Consider the following 14,858-nt stretch of genomic DNA (forward strand, 5'->3'; position numbering starts at 1 on the left):
ACTTTAGATCAATGATATAATCTTTTGCATGTTGTAATATTGCATTATATAATTATAATATTGTAATTTATAATTAAAAGATCATTATTTCCCTGAAATTAAATGTAACTTGGTTTTCTGCAGATTTAATTTTTCCCTGGTAATCGTGCATGAAGGCAGCGCAGCCTTACAAGCCTCACCGTAGGCAGTTGTCCCTTTTTACATAATGAATGGAAACGCGGCCATGACCACTCCTAGGGATGGTTGAGGAGAAGGCTGTTACCGCAGATACAAGGTAGAGAACAGGCAGAGGCATCTGGAAGAGGCCATACTAAACATGGCCAGCAGCCATCCAAGGAGAGAGCGGCAGCCGAAGCAAGAGGAAGAGGAGAGGGGAGGGAGGAGCCACCAGCGCTGAAACCGAGAAGAAGCAAAAGAGGACCAAGGGAGTGATTTGCCAAACGGCCAAAAAGTTACATAGAAAAAAGAGAAGCCGGGGCTGGAGGGGTTTGGGGTGAGAGGTTCTGAGAGGACTCAGGACTCTACCGTGTAGGGCCTTGAGAACCCAGCGGTCAGCCTCAGCTCTGATATGGCAATAGGTACCTTTATTTGTCCTGGAGTTGTGAGACCCAACACAAGAGTGTCTTTTCTTTCATGTTTCCTTTCTCCCTTCTCTCCTTTCTGGTGGTGATAGGGTTGTTCATTTTTTTTGAGACACTGTTTCTCTGTGTTGCAACAACTCTGTAGACCAACCCCACCTGGAACTCAGAGATCTGTAGGAAGCAGTTGGCGCCAATAGATGGTGCCAGCTTCCCGCCCATTATTCAGCCTACAAAAACCTTTCCCCTCGTGTTGCTTGGCAACCACATAAGTCACAGCCCAATCTCGGGGCACGTGATTGAGCTACAGGAGGATGCACCAATCAGGTAGCAACACAAGTCTCTTAGGCATATATAAGCAGTGCATTTCTCTCCCACGTGGAGATTGATACTTGTTCAAGAGTTATTTTTGCTTCTCCTTTATCAGGAGAAAAGGCTTCTCATGTTATTACTCATTGTCTTGAAGCGTGGAGTGCATGGGGCATTCCTAAAGTGTTATAAACGGACAATGCTCCTGCATATACCTCAGCAAAATTCAAGCAATTTTGCCATCACATGGGAGTTTCACTCCTGACAGGATTGCCTTATAATCCTCAGGGTCAAGGCATCATTGAACGTGCTCATCGAACCCTAAAGGTTTATTTAAACAAACAAGCAGGGGGAATTAGAGAGATACCCCCTACGCCTAAAATGGCCATTTCTACTATGCTTCTTACCTTAAATTTTTTAAATTTGGATGCTCATGGCCATTCAGCTGCTGAGTACCATGGACAATGGCCTGTGCCACTTAAAGAGCTAGTGAAATGGAAAGATGTCCTCACTGGTAATTGGAAAGGCCCGGATCCTATTTTAATACGATCCAGGGGAGCTATTTGTGTTTTTCCACAGGGAGAAAAAAGTCCAATTTGGATCCCAGAACGTCTAACACGTCGAGTGCTACCAGAACAAGAAGCTGTTCCACCTGTTTCTGATGAGCCTGTCCTGCATGACGATTCAAGCGGAACCGAGTTGGGAGATTCTGTCGGTGTTTCCAAAACCGACGCCCATGTGCCTTAATGCAAAACTATTTTCTTGTTTGTTTGTCACCATTGTAACCTTTGATGTACTGTACTTGCCCTTAGACACAGAGATAGCAGGGTTATGGGGATTATAGAACTCTTGCCTTATCAAGTAATTTTGGCATGCTTTTGTGCAGAGAGACTGTGTTTCTGCTCTAGATGGTGTGCAAACTCCGTACTCAACAATAACGTGACATAGTGGTCATAGCACAAGCTCTTGCTGCACTCGAAATGGGCACCTCTCCCTCTGTTTGGCTTAGTATGCTTAAGGAAAAGTGATGGGTCTGTGTCTGGATAGCCCCTGCACCCTGAGCCTTCGAGGCATTGCACCAGGATCGGGTGTTGTCCTACACATAGGCAGCCTTTGCACCCTGCAGGGCTCGTTCCCATTGCACACAGGAAGGTGCCTTACCCAAAAATTATTGCTGATCATGGTCTTGAACCCTAAAGGTCCAACAAGAGCCTGATGGTTGATTGGCCATGTTTTATGTTTTTTATTTAAGAGAAAAGGGAGAAATGTAGGAAGCTGTTGGCGCCAATAGATGGCGCCAGCTTCCCGCCCATTATTCAGCCTACAAAAACCTTTCCCCTCGTGTTGCTTGGCAACCACATAAGTCACAGCCCAATCTCGGGGCACGTGATTGAGCTACAGGAGGATGCACCAATCAGGTAGCAACACAAGTCTCTTAGGCATATATAGCAGTGCATTTCTCTCCCACATGGAGATAGTGGAGAGATTGCGGGAGACCCCACGTGGAGAGATGGCAGAGAGATCCCACGTGGAGAGAGATCCGGTGAGAGAGAGACGAGAGAGAGAGACTGGGCAGAGAGATTAAACGTGGGAGACTGCACGTGAGAGGTCGCCTATACAGTAGACCCCGGTAGGGAGTCCCCTGCTCAGAGAGAAGTTTCCTGTTCAGGAAGTCCCCTGCTCAGAGTGCTGTACAATAAAGGTTGTCCGCAGAAGAATCTGGTTGTTGTTGCACGCCTGTTTCGGCCGGCGGACGTGGGCGCGCGACAGAGATCCACCTGCCTCTGCCTCCTGAGTGCAGGGATCAAAGGTGCGAGCCACCACCTGCTGTATACAGTGTGAGCCACCACCTACTGTATACAGTGTGAGCCACCACCTACTGTATACAGTGTGAGCCACCACCTGCTTTATACAGTGTGAGCCACCACCTACTGTATACAGTGCGAGCCACCACCTACTGTATACAGTGTGAGCCACCACCTGCTTTATACAGTGCAAGCCACCACCTACTGTATACAGTGTGAGCCACCACCTACTGTATACATAGGAGTTTCATATCTACAGATTTCCTCCACCTCAGATAGAAATTGCTCAAACAAAACAAAACAAAACAAAACAAAAACCCACACCTGTACCAAACACGTTAATTATGATGTCAGTACTCTCTGAACATGCATTTACATAGTATGGCATGTGTTTACATAGCATTAACATTGTACTATATATTATGAGTAATATAGGAATGATTGACTGCATGCTCATGTCAATTATATGTAAATAGCACACCATTTTATATAAGTAACATAAACACTCCCAGATTTGGGAAACTCCACAGGATTCTATAACCAATACCTATTTGAAACAGGGGGACAATTGTGGTAAAATGACAACCTGGGCTTAGGGCAAGGAAGAGCATGCTCATCCCAGCAACCACCCAGTCTTCAAACTTTCTCTGTGTGAGCACAGACTGTTCCCACCGCAGAGGCAGGGAGTAGCAGATCCTCGCTTTCCCTGACGCCTTCGCCCATTCTAGAGTTTGGAATGGCATCGACTGTGACCACATCCAGGGTGTAGTGTTGATAAAGTCCTTAGCCCATGGCAACAGCAGTGTTCCTTAGATCCTGTCATGGGCTACTGCTGGCTCCAGGGCCTCAGGGCTTGATTGGGTCCCCAGGCCCCACTATGTCCCATGACCAACCCAAGTTATCACCAGAGTCATCTGATGACTTCCTTTGCTCTTTAATTCTGACAGAGCGAGCCACTGTTAGGTTCTTGGAGCTCATGAGTGAAAATGGAAATGCTCTCCAGTGCGGAGCTGTGGGGGACAAATGAAACCAGCTGTGGAGCTGTGTCTGGCAGCACACAACACGTGAGAGGGACTGGATCAGGCTGAGCTTCCTGCCATTTGGGGCCATCACAGCCACGCCTGGCTACCAGCCAGGCTTCACACGGACTGGCTTCTCTCTGTGTTAATTGGTGCCTGTGTTTTCCTAGACTTCAGGTTTGTAGTCTCATCTTGATTGGGCAGAGGGAATCTCTGAGCCTTAGCTGTCCAAAGACTTCCCTGGCTCCAGTGAGGTGCCCAGAAACCCAGTACTTAGATGAACAGATAGGCCATAGTGGTGGATAACCTGTGCCCTCAGCCCAGACGATCCAGTTTAGTTTAGATTTCATTGCTGTGAGCAGACACCATGACCACAACAACTCTTCTAAAGGACATTTAATTGGGGCTGGCTTACAGGTTCAGAGGTTCAGTCTATTATCATCATGGTGGGAAGAAGGGCAGCATCTAGGCAGGCATGGCGCTGGAGGAGCTGAGAGTTCTACGTCCTGTTCCAAAGGGAAGACTAGCTCTCACGTGGTTAGGAGGAGGGTCTCATTACCCCAGCCCCACAGTGACACACTTCTTCCTAATAATGCCACTCCACGGGCCAAGCATTCAAACCACCACAGGACACAATGACGGCTTATAATCCAGAAAGTGACAGGGAGCTGTGCATCATCAGTGTTTAATGACATCAGGGAACAAGTAGGTAAGGAGGGAAAGGAACTAACCAGGCTCTGTTTGGTCATCATTCTAGAACTCACTCTCTTCACTTGGCTGTAGCTCCGCAACGGGGCACTTTCTAACAAGGGTGGGCCTTTGATCTGATCCCCCGCACAGAGGAAAACTGCTGAAACTTGGAAACTTCGCCTCTAACCTAGGAGAGAAGCAGAGCACATGGTGGGCCAACTGAGGCCTGCGGATGCCCATCACCTGTACGGACAGTCGGAAATGCCTGTGACGACTGACAGCAGGGCAGAGAGGGCGAAGTGTGCTAGACTAGGTTTGCTTTCTTTCTCTCACTTGAGTAGTGGTATGAGTCGGTGTTTACCACCCGCCTTCTTCACTCTCCAACCCTCACCTCACCCACACGCTCCGGGCCACTCATCCCTAGCCAGAAGCAGGATTCCTTAGTCACGTGGAGCGCTGAGCTGACAATATGATTTATGACCTGGGGTGGCTCCGGAGGGGTGGGAAATCGGTTTTCTGGGTCCCTCTGCATCAAGGCCTGTGTACTTTTGTTTATGCTGCACTCTGTTTATGTGGAACTCTGCTCTTGAAAAGCCCACACTAGTCCTCTCAAAAGCTAGACCAAACACTGCCACTGAGGAATCTACCGAGAAGCACACTCCCTTCTATTCCCTGGCTCCAGGCAGAAGGCACTCACCTTCTTCCCTTGACTTTTTTGAGATGTGCTTCTGTGCTAGGGGGTGTGTGCATGTGTGTGGAGGCCAGAGGATAGATAACCTTGGGTGTTGTTCCTCAGTAATGGCATCCACTTAACTTTTCAGACAAAGTCTTTTGTTGGCCTGGAGTTCGTCAAGTAGGTTTGGCCAGCTGGAGGAGAGCCCCAGGGATGTGCCTATTTCTACACCAGGGCTATCTGCCAGAGCCAGAGACACTGTGCTCAGATTTGGGTTTTGAGGATTGAACTCAGGTCCCTGTGCTTCACAGACAGGGCTATCCAGGTTCTTTATGTATTGGTGTTGGACCTCTCAGTGCCTCTGAACAAAGAGAGTGTTCTAGTTTCCTCTTGTTGCTGTGATAAACCACAAAATCGAATCTCAAACAAAATCAACTCAGAGGATGAAACGGTTTATTTGCCTTATACTTCCAGGTCAAGCAGCAACTAGCTCATGCTCAGCTAGCTTCCTTACACAGCTCAGGACCAACTGCTTAGGGGATGATACTGCCCACAGTGGGCTGGTGTCTCTTACATGATTTAGCAATCAAGACATTCTGTCACAGCCATCCATACAGGCCAATCTTCTTATCTCTCCAAATGCTCATCTGAAACTCTTCTAAGGTGACTCTGGGCTGTGTCACCTGGATGTGGTGGCTGAGCAGGAGACACTGGAGTAGTTCATCTCATTGGGTAGTATTTGTGGTGAGCCAGAAACATTGTGACTCGGGAGAAGTTCACAATGGTACACAGTAGACAGAAGACATGGCTGGGGCCCAAGGTTCTCTTCCTTCCATTATGTGGCCTTGAAAGGTTTACCCAAAGGTGAAGACCTTTCATTTCCTCGTGGATGTACTGGAGACAAAAAATAATCCCCACTGGGTTGTTGTGAGAATTCTTAGGGTGTGGTGTAGAACAGGTGTGACTGGTGCTCTCTCCCCGTCCGTCCTCATTCTCCATTTCTGCCTTCCACGCTGAAACAAATGCCGGATGAAAGCAACTTAAGGAAGGAATGTTTCATTTTGGTCAGAACTTCAAGGGTAGAGTCCATCATAGGGAGGAAGGTGCTGCGGCAGGAGCATGAGGCAGCTGCTCACATTACATCCGGGCAGGAAGCAGAGACAGGTTAATGCTGATGCCCAGCTTGCTTTTTGCCTTTCTGGTCAGTCAGGACTTCTTCCCAATAGAATGATGCTATCCACAGGGTAGGTCTTCTCACCTAGTTAACCTAATCTTGAACCTCCTCGAAGATGTGCCCAGAGACTCTAAATCCTACCAATCTGAGTCACAATTGACTTTGACAGTCTTTACCTACTGGTCTACCTTTCCAGTGACGTGCCTGTAGGTTTGATCAGGTGTTGAACGAAAGGGGAGAAGGAGCTGAAGATGGGAGGGAGAGCCGGGGTACAGATAAGGGCAAGCTTTAGAGAGCCAGGACCCTGCCTCCATGGGACACCAGAGTGCTGTTACCAGTGGTTTGACTCTGTACTCCATCTTTTTACCCCACTAAGACACAGGACTCGCCCAGATTGTCCCCTCACCTTTGAAACCACATCAGGGATGCAGGCACTGTGATGCCCTCACTTTACAACGTGCTGTTCTGACAGAGGAAGAGTGAGGCTTCCTCCACAAAGTGGGAAAAGCAGCTGTGGGTATGGCTCGATGGTTTAAGATGACTCTACCATGTGCAAAGCCCAGGGTTCAGCACATGCTAAAGCATCAACAGAAACAGATCACCAAAACCAAGGAAAGCCTTGTCCAAAGTGTATCTCATTTGCTGGAAGAACCTAAATTCCTTCGTTCTGGGAACAAACCCTTTTGCTAAGCGAATAGCTTTCTGAAAGACCCACCTCAGCCCTGACTCTGGTGAGACAGGCTTTATCATCTGCTACAGGGCATGAGTGTTTAGCAAAACAAAGTGATTAGCTTGTGTCTGCTGAATGAGCACCGAATGGCAAAGTTCTGGTTAGCATAATGGTGAGAAGAGGGCAGAAAGTCTGAAGGGTCGCATAGAAATTGGTGTTACATGGCTGGGCTGGGGGGGGGGGGTGGTATCAGTTGGTAAAGTGCTTGCTTAGCATGTACGAAGCCCCAAGTTTGATCCCCAGAACTGTATAAACTGGGTGCGGCTGCCTCTGACTGTGAGCCCAGTACTTAGGAGCTAGAAACAGGGGGAGCAGGAGTTAAAGGCCATACTTGGCTATGCAGTGAGAGAGTGATTTGCAGGCCAGCCTGGGTGGTATGCAGGACGCCCTGTTTAAAACAAACAAACAAACAAAAACAGTCAGGCATGGTGAGGTACACAAACAATTCTATTTGGGAGGCAGAGGCAGGGAGATATCTGTGAGTTCCAGGCCAGCCAAAGATGCACAGTGAGACCCTTGTTTCAAAACAATAAAATAATTGCTATAGGCAAAAGTGGGCGTGGTGGCATGCATTGGCTATTCAGCCTTAGGAGGCATCAGCGGTAGGAAAGTAAGCTCAGGGAGATCCTTGGCTACTGAGCAAGTTCAAAGCCAGGCTGGGTACAAGAGAATCTCAAAAAAAAACTGAAAGAATAAAAGAAAGAAATTAGTGTCAGAGGAAGTTCTGTGAAAGGCTTTTCCTCCCAACATTTTTAAATATTGGCAACATTCAGACGACTACACAGCACGGACATGAGCAAGTGGTATCACTTGACCATCTTAAGCAGGGCTATCTGTCCTTAAAGCATTCAGAGCCCACCAGATTCTAGATGCTAATGGACCAGCTGGTTTAAATGGGTCTCCATGGTTACACTCATGCTCCTGTTTCCATGGTTACATTTCCTGGTTTCTCACCGGAGTTAGATATATATGTGAAATTTGAAAGGAGCTTTTTTCTTTCTTTCTTGCCTGCCTACACAGATATGGAGGGTCCAAAGGTCTAGGATGAAAGTTTTAGTGACCTCTTGGGAGGGAAGGGGGAGATGGTAATAATGCTTGTGACAGCCGAATCTACCTAGAATGGGGAGCAGGCCCAGTGGGGAACAATATTGCAAGTAGATTGATAACTCAATATTACAAACCAAGGTATTTTGCTGAACTAGCGGCGAAAGCTGTCTGGGGTGAGGGACCAACGTTTTATTGTTTGGATGTGTGGTTCTGAGACCGGGCTGGGATGTCGGCCAGCACTGGGCTCACATCAGATCTTTTCCAACGTCATCCTCCGTCTCTGTGCTGAGCAGTGTGGCTGTCTGCACTCATCTCTCCCCCGTCATCTCCCTTTCAAATCATCTGGGCTTGCTCGAGCAAGCATCTGTTTGGAGGTACCAGCCCAGGTGAAGATTCAAAGTTGGGTTTGGCTTTTCTTGGAACAGACAGATAGCCTATGTGGAATCCAAGAGCCCCCTTGTGGTAACTCTGACACTTCCAGCTTTTCCTCATCTGGAAAAGACTTGAAAACCTTCAGGGCTCACCAGGGGAAAGTCTTCTCCAGTGTCCTCCCTGCCTTCTTCCTTCCTAGAGCTTCACCGATTTTTTTTTTTTTTTTTATGCATCACCTGGGAAGAGTGACAGCTTTCCTCAAGCCAGCCTGGTGGGACCCAGACACAGCCAGGACTAAGATGCCCCCTCTGCCCCGGGCAGTTAGATGGTGCAGGGATAAGTGGGCAGCTGACCCAAGCAGAGCTCGAGACCTCCTTGGAAATTAGTATTAATGTTATGAGGCAATTAGACCTTTTCATTTCAGCTGTGAAAAGTATGTAGTCGGGCCTGGGGTGGGGGAGGGAATATTTTGTTTGCTGTCTTCCGGGATGTTCCGTAGACCTTCTGAAGGGGTCCAGCTAGAGCTGAATAGATCCATGTCAGGGTCTATACATCTGTCCTGACTTACCTGTAGAATGTCACACTACTTTCTCCCTGAAAGGCACACCTTTGTTTCTTGTATTCAGTTCATCCTTCCGTTAAAAAGGTGTGTCAGGTAGCTATGTCGATCAACCACAGGAGATGTATTTGGGTCTCCTATGGCTGCTGTCTAACCCTCTTAAACCCAGATTTGAAAAGCCCCATGGGGTCTGTTTCTCTAGGTATTGTTACTGCCAAGCAGGCACCCGAGGTTCAGCTCAAAGATCACGGGAGGCTAGAATGAGAGGTGTGTGGAGGTGGAGCTACCGCCAGACACAAGTCGGCCATGTTTTCCAAGGACTCCTTCAGGTACCGGGACTTCGTCCGAGCCCTCTGCTTTTAGAAGAGGGCGCTATGAATCAGAACTTCAGGGCAGGTTTTGAGGTTCTGGTGTGGTCTTCTAACAAAAAAGCTGGAGTAGAGGAGAAACTGAGGCCCAGGTGTATCCTTAGGAATTTCCAGACTTCACGAACAAGAGGCCAGTCCTCTTGGTGGGACAGACAGATGCAGAGCTCGGAGTTAATGGTCCAGCTTCCTACCAAGTAGAGAAGGTCAGCCTACAGGGAGATCAGTCAGGGATGCAGACGGGATAAAGGAGGCTCCAGGCTTCTCCGGCCACGCAGCTCTGGGCTCACGCGCTCTCTGCAGCCTCTGACCCAAACCTCCAACAGCCTTCTCTCAGTTAACGTTGGCATCCTGCCCTTGCTACCAAAGAATCATCCTATGGAAACAAAGCTGGGAAGGAGCTGAGCAAGGCTGATTTAGCCTCACTGAAATGCTGAATGGCAGCTATTTTAGTGGGCTGATCAGGCACTCGGCATGGAAGCAGGTTTGGTTTTATTTTAACATTATTAAAGTCTTATGAAACCACGTTTTCATAAGTCCTTATCAACTAACACTTTAGGGATTTCTCTTGTGAGGGATTTTGTAGGTGTATGTGTGTGTGTGTGTGTGCGCACGCGTGCACATGTGTTCCTCAATTACAATCTACCTTATATATTGAGGCAAGACCTTTCACTTGAAGCAAGAGTTCACTGATTTGACTAGTCTAGGGAGCTGTCTTCTTCAGGGTGCTGCCTCTAGAGTGCTAGGGTGTGTCCGCCCAGGGTTTATGTAGGTGCTAGGACCTGAACTGGGTACACATGATGGCCCGCCTGTAACCTCGGCACTTTAGAGGCAGAGATGGGGTCCCAGCAGCAAGCTGGTGTGTCTTGGAATCCACTCACACTGCTCGTGCAGAGTGCACACTGCTGTGCTAATGCAGTGGCTCGCTGTGTCTGTGCAGTTTGTCTGACCTCCACAGCGACCTGCAGGGCAGTGCAGCTAACCGTGGGAACCGTTTTCACGTTTCTACCGTGCTCGCTAGAGGAACGCTGCTGAGCATCCTACTGCTCCCTTTGAGTACCAGGTATTCATCCTCCCGAGAGAGTGCACATGTATAAATACACACATATATGTATATGCACACACATACGAGGGGCACACATATGTATATATGCACACACATATGGGGGAATACACATATATGTATATATGCACATATATATGAGGGGATACACATATATGTATATATGCACATATATGTATATATGTGCACACACAAATGGGGAATACACATACATGTATATATGTGCACATAAACATGGGGGATACACATATATGTATATATGCACACACATATGGGGAGATACACATATATGCGCACATACATGAGGGGATACACATATATGTATATATGTATATATGTATATATGTGCATACACACATATGAGGGGATACACATATATGTATATATGCACACACGGGGAGATATACACACACACACACATGGAGGAGGGGTTGAGACAGGGTTTCTCTGTGTCATTCTGGCTGTTCTGGAACTCACTCTGCAGACCAGGCTGGCTTTGAACTCAGATCTACCTGCCTGCCTTTGCCTCCTGAGCGCTGGGATTAATGGTGTGTGCTACCACTGTCTGGCTATATTTTTCAATATGAAGTTTGGATTTTTTTTCACACATACTAGAAATTAAGTAGCTTGTGTGGCTGCTTGTGCCACTGTGTATATGGAGGTCAGATGACAGATTTTGGAGTTAGTCTTCTCCTTCCACCTTATGGATTTGGGGTATAAAACTGAGGCCATCGGACTTGGGCAGCAGGTGCTTTTTACCTGCGGAGTCATTTTGATGGCCCTAGAGCAGACTTTTTTTTTTTTTTTTTTTTTTTTTTTTTGACATTGAATGTTCTGTGAATCTCTCCCCAAGTTTCCCCTTAACTGTAGAGGAAAGTCTTAGAACAACAAGCCTTTGGTGTCTAAGTTGTTTGCAGCCAGAGCTAGTTGAAAAGTGTCCTTGGTCAACTCTGAGTCCTTTGCCCAGCGTAGACGATGGATGTATTTCTGTTTGCTTTTCTTTGTTTTGCCCTTGGCAGGAAGAGAAGGGCTGACCTAGTGATTGGCACATCCTGGAGGGAAGGCTCTTTCCTTTGTCATTATCCCAAGATCTTCCAACAAGGGCTCAATGGTCACAGATTGTTTTGCAATTTCTATACCAACTGCAAGCATTTCTCCACCAGAGTCCTGCAACTTACCTGAAGGCCTGGTGTTGGTGGGAAGCTGATGGGAAAGGGGTTGGGGGAGTCAGGGCAATGTCTGCCCAGGGAGGAGAGTAAGGCAGAAGACGCCCCCACAGAAGCACCTCTCTGTGCCTTTCTCGGAGCAGGAGCCCAAGTCCTGTTGTGGTTGCTGTTGTTGTTGCTTTCTTATACGATTGAGGCAAGGTCTTGCTTGCTATGAAGCCCTGGCTTGACTTGGAATGAATGGTGCACATCAGGCTACTTTCAAACATGGGGTGGTCCTCCTGCCTCAGATTTCTGAATGCTAGAGTCACAGGTGTGTGCCGTCACTCTGGGTTCCAAATTGTATTTACTCTGCATTTCTCTTTATAGGTAAGTTTGTTTTTTTCCTCATATTTCTAAGAGTTCTTCTGTTTCTATGAATATCGTGTTTATAGTCTTTGCCCAGCTATCCGTTGGATAGCTAATTTTGTTTTGGTTGATTTTTTTTTTCTAAATGGGATTGTATCATTTTATTCAAATTCAAAGGGAATTGAGGTTTTTGTCTGTGTTTCAAGTCTTAAGTATTCACTTATCTCTCGACTGTGTTTTTATGTTGATTTTTATCTTTAATGTAGACCATTTATCAGTTTTTATTTTAGGAGTTCTGGATACTATGATAGTGTCAGAAAATTCTTGTAACTTCATGACAACAACAAAACTACCTCATTTTATATAAAGCACATCTACATAGTTCTTCTAGGACTTTCTTTTTTAACCTTAAGAATATTTAATCTACCTGGAATTTATTTCTAGATACTTTGCAAAACAGAAACCAACCAATGTCACCCATTATTGAGTGGCTGTCTGCTCTCACAGGTTCGAAATGCCACCCTAGTATTTGCATCTGTTTGGGAACATCCCTTGACTGCCGAGCTTTAATTTTGTCCTGACCTTGTCCTTGAAGGAGGCTCACCATTGCTGTCATCTTGTTTTTACATGGGAGAGACTTGAGCATGCGTAGATGTGGAGAGAGAACAGCAGCGGGTGTGGGGCAGATGCGTGCTGATGAGACAGGACTGCAAACAAGGACATCTAAGGAACAAATTGGCCTGTCCAGCTTAGCGATGCGCTGAGTTCTTCCAGGATTCTTTCCCTCTGATAATGTGAGGCACGATTACTCTTTTGTCATTGCACTAAAATCCCACAGCAACAATCTAAAGGAGGACAGTTTATTTGTGGTTTCAAGGCCTCAGTCCTCTGTGCTTTTAGCCCAAGCATCATGGTGCTGTCATGTGACAGAGGCACTTCTCACCTGGTGAAGGACAGGAAGAGATCATGGCACCATTTAGCTGCCTTCTCCTCGAGATGCCACTTCTGTGACCTGCTTCCCTGGAGAGTTCTCATCTATACCACCTCCCACTAATGATCATATTATGACTCAATATGTTAATCTATTCATTAGATCAGAACCCACAGGATCTGCCTGTGTCCTGAAAGCACCCAGGTGCTTTACTAATTGCCTAGGTGTTCCTCAGTCCAGTCCAGTCCAGATTACCATCTGGGGTTGAAGGAACCCACCTGGTTCCTGTCTCTTCCTGAGAGTTATTGGTAGTTAATGTTTGGTGGGAAAAGAAGAGACATTTTTTTCTCTTTTTTTCTGCATTTTTATTGGATATTTTATGTATTTACATTTCAAATGTTATCCCCTTTTCTGGTTTCCCTCTCACAAGCCCCTGCCTCTGCTTCTGTGAGGATACTCCCCCTTCCACCCACCCACTCCCACTCACCACCTTGGCATTCCCTTACACTTGGGGAAACAAGCCTTAACAAGACCAAGGGCTTCTTCTCCTATTGATGCCAGACAATGCCATCCTCTGCTACATATGCAGCTGGAGCCATGGGCCCCTCCATGTGTACACTTTGGTTGGCGGTTTAGTCCCTGGGAGCTCTGGGGGTCTGGTTGGTTGATACTGTTGTTCTTCCTATGGGGTTGCAAACCCCTTCAGCTCCTTCAGTCCTTTCTCTAACTCCTCCATTGGGGTCCCCGATCTCAGTCTGTTGGTTAGCTGTAAGCATCCTCATCTGTATCAGTAAGGCTCTGACGGAGCCTCTCAGGAGGCATCCATATCAGGCTCCTGTCAGCAAGCACTTCTTGGCATCAGCAATAGTGATTGAGTTTGGTGGCTGCATATGGGGTGGATCCTCGGGAGACATTTCTTTTAATGGTGTGGCCAATGGGAAGTTGCTTATGTTCCTGTAAATAACCCCTTACCCATGCTCACTTAATCAACCTTAATTAAATTCATTGGGTCACCAAAAAGGATGAAAAAGTAGAGGTTTGTTGGGGAGAGGAAATGGATCAGCAGCAGTGGGAGGGATGATGGGTGAATATAATCAAACTATATCATATACATGTATGACAATGTCAAAATGAAATCTGTCATGGTATATAATTAATGTATGATAATTAAACAGTTAAAACAGATGAGTCTCATATGTAGTGTCTGTCCCAGTTAAGTCTCCTGCTGGCTCTTCCCTGACTAGTCTGGAATTTGCTTTAACAGCCCCCCCACAGGATCTGTAGCCTTGCCTTGGCACGGTTACATCAACAGGCATCCGCTGTTGCGGCGTCTAAGCCATTCTAGGTCCACCCACTTAGCTTTCTGCCTGTCTTTGTACCACTTTCTCAGTAAGTGAGCAAGCTCAGATGTTATCTGGGTAAACGCAGGCTCTCTATCTGGTGTTCGTGGTCAAGATTCTGTAGATTATAAAAATGAATAGTATACATCTAAAATTTGAGCTCTGTGTTTGTGTGTGCATGTGCACTAGTGTGCACACACGTGCTCCTGGAGACAACCTATAAGAATCTGTTCTCTCCTTCTACTATGTGGGTTCCAGGGACTGAACTCGGGTGTTCAGGCTTAATGACAAGCACCCTTACCCACTGCGCTTTCTCACTGGCCCTGGCAATTTTTTTTTTTTTTTTTTTTTTTTTTTTTTTTGAGAAGACTTTATCTATACATTTGATGAGAGTTCCTCAACAGTCCAGGTTACAGACTTTCTACTTACACGTCAGGCGTATTTCCCCCTTAACTCTGTGACTCTATACCCACAGACTTACCAGGGCTAGTGACCGTTTTTTTTTGACTCCTGGTTTCTAGTTTCAGATGTGTGTGTGTTAGAGTTGACGCTGGGTGCTCTATCACTACGCTTTATTTGATGTGTATGTGTCAGTGCCTGAGTTACGGTGGTTATGAGCTGTCGGATTTTGGTGCTGGGAACCAAACCCAAGTCCTCTGCCAAAGCAGCAAGTGCTCTAACTGCTGAGC

Source organism: Micromys minutus (assembly GCF_963924665.1).
Source record: "Micromys minutus genome assembly, chromosome: 5".
Taxonomy (NCBI): domain Eukaryota; kingdom Metazoa; phylum Chordata; class Mammalia; order Rodentia; family Muridae; genus Micromys; species Micromys minutus.